Source organism: Myotis daubentonii, chromosome 1 (assembly GCF_963259705.1).
Source record: "Myotis daubentonii chromosome 1, mMyoDau2.1, whole genome shotgun sequence".
Lineage (NCBI taxonomy): Eukaryota > Metazoa > Chordata > Mammalia > Chiroptera > Vespertilionidae > Myotis > Myotis daubentonii.
The window spans coordinates 75,722,605-75,737,335 of record NC_081840.1 but is presented as its reverse complement, the minus strand read 5'-3'; the positions used below and the strand labels follow the sequence as shown (position 1 = coordinate 75,737,335).

The 14,731-nt window shown below is 42.1% G+C and overlaps 1 protein-coding gene across 1 annotated transcript in view; it reads right to left on the bottom strand.

Moving 5' to 3' along the window:
* The window catches only part of LOC132239709 (ribonuclease 4-like), a 195,621-nt gene that overhangs the window by 123,781 nt on the left and 57,109 nt on the right, over positions 1-14,731 (bottom strand). The gene's annotated exons all lie outside the window — the stretch shown is intronic.

The window sequence follows — 14,731 nt, the reverse complement described above, 5'->3', positions numbered from 1 at the left end:
GACATGCTGAAATGGCTGAAATGAATGAGTAAGTGTTAACATAAAATAATAGAACATTTTAATAAAAATTAGTATTTTTTCTTGAACAAAACTTACCAGACACTGAATAACCACACAAATTAATAAGCATAATGCAAATAAACCTATTTTTCTTGTTCTCCAAGAGTCATTTCCTGTTGCACTCACCAAACAGTTCAGTCCAAGACTAATGACGTGGCAATCGGCAGTTAAGATATTCGCTGCTAGTATTATTGGAGAGAAATGGTGTGCCTGCACATAAGGCATGTAAGGGAACTGAATGCAACATGATTATAGTATTTATTCATTAGTGAATGTTGTAGTTCATTATTAATAACTAGAGGTCCAGTGTGAGGGCATGAGGGTCTGATGACCATGTGCTTATTAGCTCTTTATTATATAGGATTATGTATAACAAGATATTGTAAAAATTAAGCTATGAAATTTAGATTAAAACATTTCTTACATACTGATATATTGTCTGGGCTGCAAAAATATTCACTGTGGGTTGCACGTGTCCTGTGGGCCAGGAGTTTGACATGGTTGGTATAGAGTGATAGCTTCTTCCTCCCTCCTGGTCACAGGTCCTATCAGACTATAACTTCTACCATCAAAGATCAAACTATACACCCCAAATGCTTTTTCTTGGATGGTCCAGGCGGTAGTGGGAAAATGTATCTTTATAAAGTTTTAATACATTGTATTAGAGGTCATGGTGGTATAGTTATTGCTGCAAATTTCCTTCTCAGTGGAAGAACCTTTCATTCCCAATATAAATTACCAATTCCATTAAATGAAACTTCAATTTCTAGACTTGATATAAAGAGTGAAGTTGTTAAAACCATTAAAAAGACCCAATTCTCATTATTGATGAATGCACCATGGCATTCAGTCATGCTATAAACATCATGGATAGATTACTAAGAGCAATTATGAATTTGAATGTTGCATTTGGTGTGAAAGCTCTCCTCCTCAGAAGGGATTTTTGACAATGTCTCAGTGTTGAGCCGCATGCTATGTGATCAGCCATAGTACTAACGAGTTTAAAGTACTGTAGTGTTTGGGGATGTTTCAGACAGTTGTCTCTTAAAACAAACAGATCAGAGGATTCTGCTTATCTATATAATAAAGAGCCAGGTTCATAATGATCAATTAAGATGAAAGGCTCAACCAGACGGGAAGTCAGTGCTGACCCAGCACTGACTGGGGCCACTGCAGAGGCCCAACCCAGCACTGACTGCCTAGCGGGCTTCGGATCAGGCCCAGAGAGAGGCCTGCAGAGAAAGAGGCAGGGTCTGATCCATAGCCTCTTTGGCAGTTGTTGATCAGAACTTGTATCTCTTTTTCTCCTGTCCTGGCCAACAGCTGTGCCTCCATTTCTTTCCAGTCCTCCACTTGGGCTGCTGATCAGCCCCACCTTTCTGATCAGGCACAGTTGATAGGCCCAGAGACTTTGACTAGCATAGAAACTAACCAATCAGAACCAAATCTGGGTGAATGTAAGGAGCCAATGGCTGTCTAGGAGGCGAAGCTTTTGAGGGGGGCAGGGGGACTGTCATAGAAACTGACCAATCAAAACCAAATCTGGGTCAACTGTGAGGAGCCAATGGCTGCCTAGAAGGTGGAGCTTTTGACATTGACTGGCACAGAAAATGACGAATCAGAACCAAATTGGCCAGCAGAGGAGGGCAGTTGGGGTGAGATCAGGTCAGCAGGGGAGGGCAGTTAGGAGTGATTGGCTTGTGTAGCCTGCCCCCATTGAAGGAACTGAAGCCTCCTGATCACCACACCCTCAGTCTGAGAAACAGCAGCTGTGTGGTCACCTTTATTTGGGGTTATTAATATCGTGAATACATTTGTGTTCAGTGCCTGGTACATTGTGCCTTGTTGTGTGGTATTTTGTGCCTTTAAATCAATGCAGCAGATCCAAGCAACAGCAGCCTCCTGATCACCACACCCTCTGTCTGAGGAAGAGCAGCTGTATGTGAAGCCTCCCCCCACCAACCAGAAGAGCCAGCACAGCTGTAAACAGCACCCACCAGAGGAGCTGCTGCCAACTGAGGAACAGCTGCTACCGCAACCGCCCGAGGAGCAACCACAGCCCAAGGAGCCACTGGCACCCAGGGAGCAGTCACTGAACGACTCAATGTCTAGATATGTCAGGAGTGATCAGGAAGGCAGAGGCAGCTAGGGTTGATCAGGCAGGCAGGCAGAGAGGTTAGGGGCAATCAGGCAGGCAGGCAGAAGGGTTAAGGGCAATCAGGCAGGCAGGCGACTGAGTGGTTAGGAGCCAGCAGTCCCAGATTGTGAGAGGGGTGTCCGATTTCCAGGTTATGGTGGTTGGACATCCCCCAAGGGGTCCCCAATTGGAGTGGGTGCATGCTGGGCTGAGGGAATGCCTTCCCTCTGTGCACAAATTTCGTGCACTGGGCCCCTAAGTAGTGAATGGCTAGTAAAACTTTGAGATGGCAAACTTGATGGCAGTTTTCATTTAGGAATGGATATTATTGAAATCCCCCGTGAAATGATTTGTAATGGATCTATAATTGAAGCTACCTTTGAAAATAGTATATCTGTAGATATATATAAAAATATATCTAAACATGTGATTCTTTGTCCAAAAAATGAGCACACTCATAAATTAAATGAATAAATTTTGGATATGCTCAATGGAGATTTTCACACATATTTGAGTGATGATTCCATCAATTCAATGGATGATGCCAAAAAGGAAAATTTTCCCATTGAATTTCTTAATAGTATTACTCCTTTGGGAATGCCATGTTATAAATTAAAATTGAAAGTGAGTCTAATCATGCTACTGAGAAATCTTAATAGTAAATGAGGTCTTTGTAAGGGTACTAGATTTTTTATCAAGAGATTGTGATCTAACATAATCAAAGCTGAAGTATTAACAGGATCTATGGAAGGAGAGGTTGTTCTGCTTCCAAGAATTGATTTGTCCTTATCTGACAACAGCCTCCCATTTAAATTAATTTGAAGACAGTTTCCTGTGATGCCAGCATTTCAATGACAGCTAATAAATCACAAGAACAAGCTCTAGACAGTGTTAGAATATTCCTACCTGAACCCATTTTCAGACATGGTCAGTTGTATATGTTGCTTTCACTACAGTTCAAAGAGCATGTGATGTTAAAAGTTAAAGTTGTATATACTTCATCACAAGGGAAATTAGTCAATCACTATGCAAGTGTGTTTTCTCTTAACGTGGTATACAGAAAAATATTAGAATTAGTTAAATCAATTTATCAGTCATTGTATCAATGTTGTTTTTAAATCATTTTTTGCTGTTTTCATATAATGTTTTTGTTTTTATATTATGTCTTTGTTGTAATATCATGTTGTTATTGTTTATTTATTAATAAATTTATATATTATTTTCATATATATTTTATAAATTTTCTTTCATCTCTGACACTTCTATTATGGAGAAATGGCCAATAGCAATATTAAAATATTTCTTTTAATTAATTCCCTTTCAATGTGTACTAATTCATGCACTGGGCCACTAGCATGCATATATGCCTAGCACATGGACACAGACAATAGACTGGTGAAGGCCTGGGAGAGGCAGGTGCGAGTTGGAGGGGGTCAATGGGAAACAAACAAACTGGACATCTTTAATGCTTTCAGCAATAAAGATAAATTAAAATAAGTTAATAAATACATATTTGTTTGCCACTATCTCTAAATTCCTCCTACGCAAGTGTCCTGAAATTCATTTCCCTTGACACCAGAGAAGTGCCTATTTCCAACTGGTGCTGGAAGAAAACCCTCCTTGGTGTCAGTCCTCTTCTGGTAAAAAGAGTTCTCACTCATTCTCACACTCATTAGAATGCAGCAGAAAGTGTTTTATTGCTGTTAATGCAGCATTGAAAAACTTAACAGAAGGTCTGAGGTTAAAATTATGGAGGTTTGAACCCTTCATTGCCCTCTTCCTTATTGCCTTCCTTTGAAACACACAGAGTTCCGAAGCAGAAATGAATCCTATTTCTTTTTGTCCTAACTCTTGTCTAGTGTCCTTGATACTCTAATTCTCCCAATACCTTCCTTTTTTCTTTTATGGGAACTAGGGAATCAACAAAGAAAAGGCAGAAGAGAACATAAGGGAACCTGTACCAACTGAGAGGCAAAATGGTAAAAACTTTAAACAACCTTATCTAAGTGAACAGGAACCAAATGAGAGGGAGGGTCTCTCCTCTGAGGGAGGTCACGGGCAATAATGAAGAACTTGCAGTGGGCAGCATCTTTGTAGCAGCAGTTAGGATACTTCCCTGCAGTGAGATTGCAGTTAGTGAGGTTAATAGGTTTTGGGCTCTGGTGGCCTTTCTTGCAGACTATCTTGGGAAGCTCACAGGCAGCAGCCACATTCTGGAAGAAGTCATGCAGAAAGGTGTTTTGAGGCTTACAGTGTTGAGTATAATTATTGACACCATGCATTACCTTGTTGCATTGGAGAGGGCTTGGTTGTGTATGATGAATTTCAAAACACTGAGCCTTGGTGAGATTTTTAGGCAAAGCATTGTTGCTAGATTGGATGCTGCTAGATTTATGAATCACTTAATAAAGCCAAATTTACTCTGTTGAATTTTGTTTGTTAACAGAGGGGAAGGATCACCATGAATTGGAGCCTACAAGCTTCTCAATGGCCAAAGAACTAAACATAGGACAGTAGCAACAAGTTGGAAAGGAGTTTCAGTGGCTGAAATGTGTATAGTACATTCCTGGAACTGTAAGTGGCTAGATAATGACTGCTTTTAAGAGGAAAGTAAAGTGAATGATAGGAGATGAGGCCAGAGAGGTGAGAAAACATCAGATTATGTAATAGATTATGTGCTGTACTAGAGAAAGTTGATATTGATATTTCCTATAGGATAGGCATCTAGTATACACGGAAAATCCCAAAATTTGGATAGCATAGACATGCTGGTGATCATGAAGTTCACAAATGTTGAAATTGATTTTATTCGTTAGAGTTTTTGGTTGCCAACAACTCAAAACAATTTGAGGTAGCTTAAGGGGAAAAATGTAAATGGTGGTGTGAGTAGGGTGGGGATTTACTGGAAGAATGTGGGAGCGATTACAATATGAAAAATATATAGCAGAAGAATTGGTCTTTGGAAATAGCGGAAACCCAATTAGCTGAGTTAAGCTGGAGATCAGGGCTTAATGGGCATAAATCCACTTCCTTCTTTTTTTTTTTTTTTTAACCCTGAATTACTACTTGAATTCAGACTTGAAGACAGTGTAGGGGAGAAAAATATCTTTTTCTTTTATCCTTCTAGGTTCTCAGCTAAAGCCTCTGTGACCAAAAGCAGATTAACAAGAGAAAAACAAACAAGTAATTATCATGAATATCTTTTTTTTTTTTTTTTTCAGAGAGGAACGGAGAGGGATAGAGAGTTAGAAACATTAATGGGAGAGAAACATCAACCAGCTGCCTCGTGCACACCTCTCACTGGGGATGTGCCCGCAACCAAGGTAACTGCCCTTGACCGGAATCGAACCTGGGACCCCTCGGTCCACAGGCCGATGCTCTATCCACTGAGCCAAACCAGTTTGGCCAAGTAATTATCATGAATATCTTGTACATACATGTGAAAAACTCAAAGATGAGTAACTGTAAGAGGTGGCCAGCACTTGGGCATATACTATCTTCAGCTAAAACAAAGAAAGAAGAGTGTGCAGAGGCAAGTTGTGGAAAAGTGACTGTTAAATTCATACTAATGAAGCATCCATCTTATATAAAAACTGCTGTTTGAAATTTTAACCCTGCTATTTTGGCTTCTGTAAATGCTTGCTTGCTTAAATAATAAGGAAAAGAAGACTACTCCCATTCCAGAGAGGCCATAAACTATGCCCCAAAGTTGTCAGTGCTGGCACCAGGCCAGGCCTTGAGATATGATCTCATGGCCCCTTCCCAGCACAAAGGCCTTCTTTCTCAGAAGGCCCAGAAGTCTCATTCCAAATTTGGGAGACAAAGGACTGGAAAAAATTATGAATAGAGAAAGTTTTCTCCATGTTGGGGGCTCAGAATTTGAAAGACATAGTTTTCTCTGGGCCTGCGCATAATTACAATTAAAATATAACTCCCCTTTCTCTAACTATTGCTTGTTTTTTTCTCCAGTCTTCTCTAACACTGACAGGCCAAGAAACATTGTGAGAGCTTAAGAAATTTTGTTGCAGAGGAGAAACCAAGATGGCGGTATAGGTAAACACTGGAAATTGCTGCCTCCCACAACAACTTCAAAAATACAACAAAAAGACAAAATGAACATCGTCCAGAACTACAGGAAGGCTGGCAGAGTGGAAATTCTACAACTAGAAGGAAAGAGAAAAGCACACTGAGACCCAGAGGAGCTGCGGAAGTAAAGTGCAGAGGTACGGAGGCTCGAGCACACTCGGAAAGGGGCTAGCACCTGAGGACAGGGCTGTCCTTTTGAATCGGGAGGGAGGCACAAGCTCCCGACTGCTCTGAACTCCAGTTCCAGGAAGTCTCTGGGGACCGAGGACTCATACGGAAGAGAAACTGTACTGTCTGGCAGTGGGCAGAACTCAGAACTTGAGGGCAGGTTTCCCTCAGAGGTGCTTGCAGCAATTACCAGGACACTGAGATGCGGGGCCACTTAGGGCAGGGCTGAGGATCAGCCTTAGCTGCTTGCTCCACCCTGTTGATTCCCTGAGATCCCACCCCACCCAGGCTGCGGCAGAGGCTTTTGCATATGAATGCCCTGGCCTTTGCAATCTGAAAATTACCTAACAAATTGCAGCTGGGCCAGACAGACCCAGAACTTCCAAGAGAAGGCCCAAGGCCCCACAGCAGCTTGCATTGCTTCACTGATGGGCCTCATCTGGGCACCTCCAAACCCCAAAAAAGGAAGGGGAATCTGCAGATCTCTTCATAGCTCCTGCTGGGTAGCCTCAGACAGAGGCTAAATTAGCACCTCCTTAGATCCAAGAGCCAGTGTACCCAGTGGTCAGAGTGGGACCATCCAGATTAAAAGTCCTCAGATCCATAAGGGACACACTCAGGGGGCAGAATCAGTGAGCACCAAAGTCCCACTGAAGCAAGTCTTACCCCATAAGGGTGGTACTTCAGCACAGATGTTCTTCCACTGCAGACACAGCTGATTCTCACAGCCAATTGGCCTGGAGGTCAATTCCTCCCAGTGTTACCTACAAAAATCAAGGCTTAACTACAACAAGACTGTGCACGAAGCCCACAAAGGGGTGCACCAATAGTGTCCACCTCAGGTAATTGGGGAGGCTGAGCCACTGGGCCTTATAGGACACCTAGCACACAAAGCCACTCTACCAACACAGGAAAGCAGCCAAAATGCGGAGACAAAGAAACAGGTCACAAATGACAGAAATGGAGGAAAGCAAATGACTGGATATAGAGTTCAAAACCATGGTTATAAGGTTTTTCAAGAATTTTATGGAAACCGCCAATAAATTTAATGAGAGTCTGGAGGATATGAAAAAATACCAACTACAAATTATGCATACACTGACTGAAATAAAGAATAATATACAGAGATCCAACAGCAGACTAGAGGATCCCAAGAATCAACAAAGATTTGAAATTCGAAGAAACAAAAAATACCCAACTGGAAAAGAAAAAAGAAAAAAGAATCCAAAAATATGAAGTTAGTGTAAGGAGCCTCTGGGACAACTTCAAGCTCACCAACATCCGAATTATGGGGGTGCCAGAAGAAGAGAGAGAGCAAGATATTGAAAACCTATTTGAAGAAATAATGACAGGATACTTCCTCTAGCTGGTGAAAGAATAGACTTACAAGTCCAGGAAGCACAGAGTACCCCAAACAAGAGGAATCCAAAGAGGACCACACCAAGACACATCATAATTAAAATGCCAAGAGCAAAAGACAAATAGAGAATCTTAAAAGCAGCAAGAGAAAGACAGTCAGTTACCTACAAGGGAGTACCGATACGACTGTCAGCTTATTTCCCAACAGAAACTTTGCAGGCCAGAAGAGAGTGGCAAGAAATATGCAAAGTGATGAATAGCAAGAACCTACAACAAAGATCACTTTTCCCAGCAAAGCTATCATTCAGGATTGAAGGTCAGATAAAGAGCTTCACAGATAAGAAAAAGCTAAAGGAGTTCATCACCACCAAACCAGTATTATATGAAATGCTGAAAGGTATCCTTTAAGAAGAGGAAGAAGAAGAAAAAGGTAAAGACAGAAATTATGAACAACAAATACACATCTATCAACAAGTGAATCTAAAAATCAAGGAATAAATAATCTGATAAACAGAATAAACTGGTGAATGTAATAGAATCAGGGGCATTGAAAGGGAGTGGACTGACTATTCTCAGGGTGGGGAAGGGGTGTGGGGGTGCCGGAAGAGACAGAACAAAAATCGTACACCTATGGATGAGGACAGTGGGGGTGGGGAGGTTAAGGGCATAGGGTGGCGTGGGAACCTAGTGGAGTGGAGCTGGGGAGGAAAAAAGAGGAACAACTGTAATAGTCTGAACGATAAAGATTTAATTTTAAAAAAAGACTGTATTCTTGAAAATTTCATTTACCCAAAGAATTGATGATGGAAAAGCAGGATAGGCTGACATTGTTTTTTCCTACTATAGAAATCAACATACAATACATTTGTGAATTAAATTGCAATACTTTTTTTGTGCAACTCAGCTATACAATTAAAGCTTTACATGACTATTCTGAAGACAATGTTTTGGTTTTTATAATAAAAGATCAGAGTTTGTGCCTTTTTAAAAATATTAATACATACAAAATCCATATTGGGGTAAAAATTCATTCTTTTGCTGGTATTTTGACAGGAATTCAGGAGGGTGTGAGTTGGGGTAAATAAGAATTTTTCTCTCCCTTTCTGCATTTCTGTGTGAATGAATTTGTTTTTTATTTAAACTAAAGGAAATTAATTGGTGAATACTTCCACACAAGCAACTTTGGCTCTTTGAAAAACATAAAGGTCTTATGGGAATAGATCTTATATCGAGATCCATTTTTCTTATTTGGAAGTATTGAGAAGATCTTTAGAAACAGAAAACACTGAAAAATTGTTTTAACTGAGTGCAATCTTAGAAATCATCTTTCTTCAAACTTTCATTACTCAGAAAACAATTTTAAGGCTCAGAGAAGTCATATGGTTTGGACACAGTCACTGCATGACCTGCTGACAGAGGACTTGTGCTCCAGCTGGTGGAGGGGGCTGGGTGTCCTACACCAACACTTATGCTCACACACGAGCTTGCTGATAGAGGGATACTCTCTCCTGCTCATCATATAAAACAACCATAGCACTGCTGAGGTCTGCTTTTCTAGATTCTCTGTGAGAGATAAACTGGCAAAAAGGGGGAAAATGTAGAGTTCAGTTTGGGGCAGTACAGAATAACAGAAAGTGATGAAGTGTTAGCCTTTCTGGAGAAGTGAGACTCATGTTTAGAAAGAGGGAACTCCTGCCAGATCACTTTCCAATGAAAGAAGGCATCAGGAATGTTTAATACACAACTCAAAGCAGGTCAGCCAGTTGGTCAGAAGGTTGGAATTAATGAGTCAATAAAAGGCTCCACTTAATTAGATGTGAGACTTATCCCCTGAACTGGTGAAAGCTGAATTCTCTTCACTAGATATGCCTGCATGGAATTCCTCATCCACGTGGTTTGTTCTTGACAATATCTCCCAGCTTTGGGAAAAGAAGCACTATTGTGTTCATTGTACCAGTCCTGATGATTAACTCAAGGAGGAAAACAGGAGATGGAAGATGTGAGACCCCAAAAAGTTCTAAGCAAATGAGTGTTCTCAAGACTTTGCTTTCTTGATGGAGCCAACATGTGAGGCTTCTTAAAGAGAGAGAGAAAGAGAGATACTGCTTGGAGTAGATATTCACCTGGGAACCTCTTCCTCCTAAGCTGCTCCCCTTCCTCCAGCGTCTCTAGTAGAATTAACCAATGCACCCAGAGCCTGGAGGTGGGAGCCCTGAGCCACTCATTCCCTCCCTGCCTCCACTTCCCTCACCCCAGCTGCTGCAGTTGAACTACACCTGATGGTACCTCAGTATGAGTCTCCAGCCTCCGGAACTCCACAGATGGGGCAGCAGCAAAGCTATCCTGCCTTCTCCCACCACACTTCATAGCAGGAAGGGTCATGGGAGAACTCGGGGGTAAATCAGAACTAGAAGAAGAGATCAACTTCACGAGATATTGCAGTTCTTTGGATGTACGTCCTGGGGGCATGTTTCCCACCCAGGGCACACCAGGCAGGACAGTGTAGTGAAGACACTGCCCTGGAAGTTGGGGACCTGAGGCTGGTTTCTGTTTCTTCTGCCGAGGTGCTGTCTGACCTTGGGACTGCTGTGACCTTCAGTCTCCTTGTGTGTACAATGGGAAAATGATGGAAGTTCCCTTCCATCACTTGTGTCCTTCCATTCCTTGAGTTCAATGTAACTGTCTATATATTTTACATATTGAAGTGTTTTACTTGGTATTGAAGGTACTTCTATTTGGGCCTAGAGATTTCTTTTCTGTGCCATCCCTCACCTCCTCCCAGTCACATGGAAGAACTTGTTATTTTCAAAATACGCAGCACTCTACTATGAGCATCTATTTCTCCTTTTGGTCTTTTTTTTTTAAAAAAAATCTGAATTGCACTTCTTATATGCCTAGTAAACAACACCTATTTATCTTTAAATGTCCTCCCAAGGTAATCTTTGCTCTGAAATCTTCCCTGATTTTTCCCACTCCACCCCTTTTCTCCCATTGTTTTCTAATAATCATCTTCACCTGTACTGAGTTCTTATCAAGGTCTGGTTTGTATTACAACTGTAGGGGCTTCTTCTGGGGAGAGAATTCTCAGGACTTGCATCTAAAACAAAGTCCTTGAATTAACTCCTTAGATCTTCTCAGTAGAAGACACAGTCTGTGGATCTGGTGGAGACTACAGAGTACAGGATCCCTACTCCCTCAGGTGTCCTGCTTTCCTCTCTTATCAGTTGTTTTCTTTCTTTCTTTCTTCACCTGAAAATATGTGTGTTTTTTTTTATTTTTTTAGAGAGAGAGGAATGGAGACGAAGAGAGGGAAATATAAACATTGATGTGAGAGAGTAACATCAATTGGTCATTCCCCTATATTCCCCTCCCAACAAACAACCCGACCAGGGATTGAAGCCACAACTCAGTATGTGCCCTGACCAAGCATTGAACCGGTAACCTTTTGGTGCACAGGATGATGCTCTAACCAATTGAACCACCAGGCCAGGTCTATCAGCTCTTTTCTTTCACTTAGAAATCCAGGTCAATAATTAATGCCACTGTTATAAGCTGTCAGAAGAGCTGGCACAAGTGGGTTACCCTTAAATAAGGAAAGGAGTACTGGTGTTGGCCCTACAAGGGAAGGGCAGGGTGACTCTCCTAAAATGGGTGGAAATAAGGAGACCACTGAATTACCTATCCTGAAAGGTAATTAGGTCTTCTCCCAATTCTCTGTCCTCCCTCAGACACCTTGAGCAGTATCTGACCACCATTAAGAAGACCCAGGGTGGCACTGGGGTAGGAAAGGACACAGGGAAGATACATTCTTTCCTTGGGGCTGAGGAAAACTGATAGTGTCAGGAGGTTTAGAGTGAGAGGGAGGAGACTGGGCCCTTCTCTGTGTGTTCTAGAGACCAGGCTATTGACTGCACCTGGTGGGCTCACACACAGGTCAGAGACACCCTCTGGGAAAGTGCAACCTGTACCTGGTTGGCTTCAAACAAGGGCTCGAATGTTGGAACCCCTTTCTTTCCCAGTTCACACTGTTGGATGGATGGAAGTGAAATGGGCTTGAAAAGAGAAATGGGAATAATAAAATGGGAATCAACAGGAATGATAACCTGCACAGCCTTGAAAGCATTTTACACTTTTTTTCCTTGGCTCTAAGAGGATTTCAGAGATTAATTTCCAGGCATCTATGGGAGGGGGGAAAATGTACTTCCCTTTACTTTCCCACCTGCACCTGGGATCAGGCCAGTCACTGATGTGGCTTTATAATGGCCTGTGGTCTTGGGAGCCTGCCTTGAACACTCCACTTTATCCTTTCTCCTCTCTTTTGTGCATCTTCATCTGCATGTGAATAAACTTAGTCTAGTCTCTTCTGTTAATCTGACTTTCATCAGTTAATTCACAGGCCCACAAGCAGGAACCTAAATGGGTATGAAAATTTTTCCTGCCAACTCCACTCCAGATGATAAAAGTACTATCTAAGGACTAAGACAAATAAAACATGGGTGGAGGGTGAGGTGTTGGGTGAACTACAGAAACATGAAACTAAAAGCTCACGCTATGCCATGGCTTCCTTAGCCCCACTACTACTTTCAAACTTCTATACTTTAGCAAATAATGTTGACTCGACTAAAGATGTCTTGGCTGTCACAGGGCAAGACAATTTTGAAATTTGATTTAAAAGAATTCTGTTCTTTCTACCATGGTGCCTTTCTTCTCTCCTCTACCTCCTTCCTCCTCTCTCCACGATTTCAAAACTGCTTGCTATTTTAAGCTCAGGTTATTAGCAAAACCAAGGTCTGCCTATTACTTGACTCCACCCCCTGTAAAAAGCAATTCAGAGATCACCCAATGTTGTTTAAACAGTTTCCTTTGCACAGAACCTCAACACCACTCCCTATGAACAATCACTGACCTACCACTGATAGATGCGTTCTAAGCACTACTTGAAGGGCTTTGCACATCTGACCTTATTTCAGTGTAATAACCAATCTAAAAGGTACATATCATTATCCCCATTATAGAGACTGGGAAACTGCGGAGCAGGGAAATAAGTCAAGTTGTGTAACTTGCCCAGCTCTTAAGGCACTAAACTACAATTTGGATGGAGACAGTCTCAATCCAGAGCATGGACAGCCTTCACCCTGAGGCCAGTTCCTCCCTGAATGTCCCTGGTGCTGGAGCTGTGGCCCCAGCACTGCAGTTCAGAGCCAGTGAGTTTGTCAGCTACTTTAGGATAAATATATTCAAGAGGTAGAAACTTCATGTTGGGATGTGGAATTTCTAAGCAGTTAGCTGCAGTGAATGCACAGCCCTTTCAGAATGGTTTTGAGAAGATGAGCCAGTGGATTAAAGAGGGGAAACTGTGGGAGTTGCCAATTAACAATGAAGCAGGTTTTGATGATGGTTCAGAATTTAATAAACATAATTTCTGGATAAATACCTGCAGCATTTTCCAAAACAAAGACCAGTTCACTACTTCATGGAGCTGGTGACCTGTGGCCTGTTAGGGTCACCAAAGGAGAAGCACATGGAGCCAAAGTGGTAAGGGATTCTAAAATTATTAGGTCATCTGGATACCAGATGGGCTGAGCCCCCAAATGGTGCCAGCACACAGGGACAGGGAGTCAGAGATTTTAAAGGACTGTAGTCGGGCTATTTCTGGGCGGAGAATTCTCTGGGTGGTCGGGATCCTAGGAAGGTCTGGAGGGGAGAGATAATGGTCTCAGCAAGTGGAATGTGTTCTAAGCAAGAGGGAATGTCCATTGTGAAGTGGCCTCAAGGTCAGTTTCCAGGGGATTCAATGATTTGATTAGAACTAACATGTCCTTTCCAAAACCCCATATCTGAATGTTAAATAGAAAGTGAAACACATTGAGTGGTATAGAAGTTATTTTAATGAAAAACAGGACATTCTGAAAGAAAGTGACATACAATGTCAATGGAAAAAAATGGAAGTTATTATTTCAAGCTGTTGGAGATTGTTATTATAGCTCAAGAAAATAATTTTCCTAGAAAAAAATAATAAATCTAGAGCATGGAGGGAATTTTGCTATTTCTCACTCAAACTGTATCAAAATTGTCACAACAAAAAGACATCTCTACTTAGGAGGGAGTTTTGCTGCTAAGAAACTTGATGGTCTCTATGTTTTCTCTGAAAGAGAATTTGGGTTTTGATTTATCTTCAGTTTCTCTACTTAACTCTGACCTACAGGATGAGTGGTCACTGAAGATAAAAATGGTCACACACTCACCTCAGGAATGTTGAAGTGACCAGAACTGGGTGAGACCATTTAGAGGCTTCCTTCTTACCCAAACTGTTCAGGCTCTCTCCCCTCCTTCTCCAGATCTGGGAAGCCTCCCAGCTACAGACAGCTGGATACCTCTCCTACTTTCCACAGGAGAGCTGCTGTTAGGAGATTGGTAATTCTGGTCAAAACCACTCCAGGACTCCTGGGGAGAGAGAGGTCCTCCCTTCCCCCCTGCCCCCCATCTTTTGATTACATATTATGTGCCCTTTGCTAACTTCCAAGGGCTATTTGGTGAAATGGCCCCCAAAGAGATAACAAAGACTTGGTTGGGGTTTGAGCATCAGGGCCTTAGTGACTTTCCCTGCTACCCCTATAAACCAGCAGAGAGATGAGATTCGAATGGCAAGAAAGACTCCTATAGGCAGACTCATTCCTCCCAGCAATCCTGGAAAGGGGGGAGCCTGGGCCATTCCCCACTGTTCTCAGGGTTGCTCCTCCCACCCTTCTCATCTTGGAAGCCAAGCCCCTTTATAACCTCATAAGATCCACTCCCCAGGGACCCAGTGACTGCAGAAACTAGCCTTCCACTTAAGCTTGACTGGCATCCAAGCTAGAGTCCCAGGTAAGAGACCCAAGAGGTAGTCTTGGGGCAGATTCTGCTTGAGGTCTGTAGATGAGG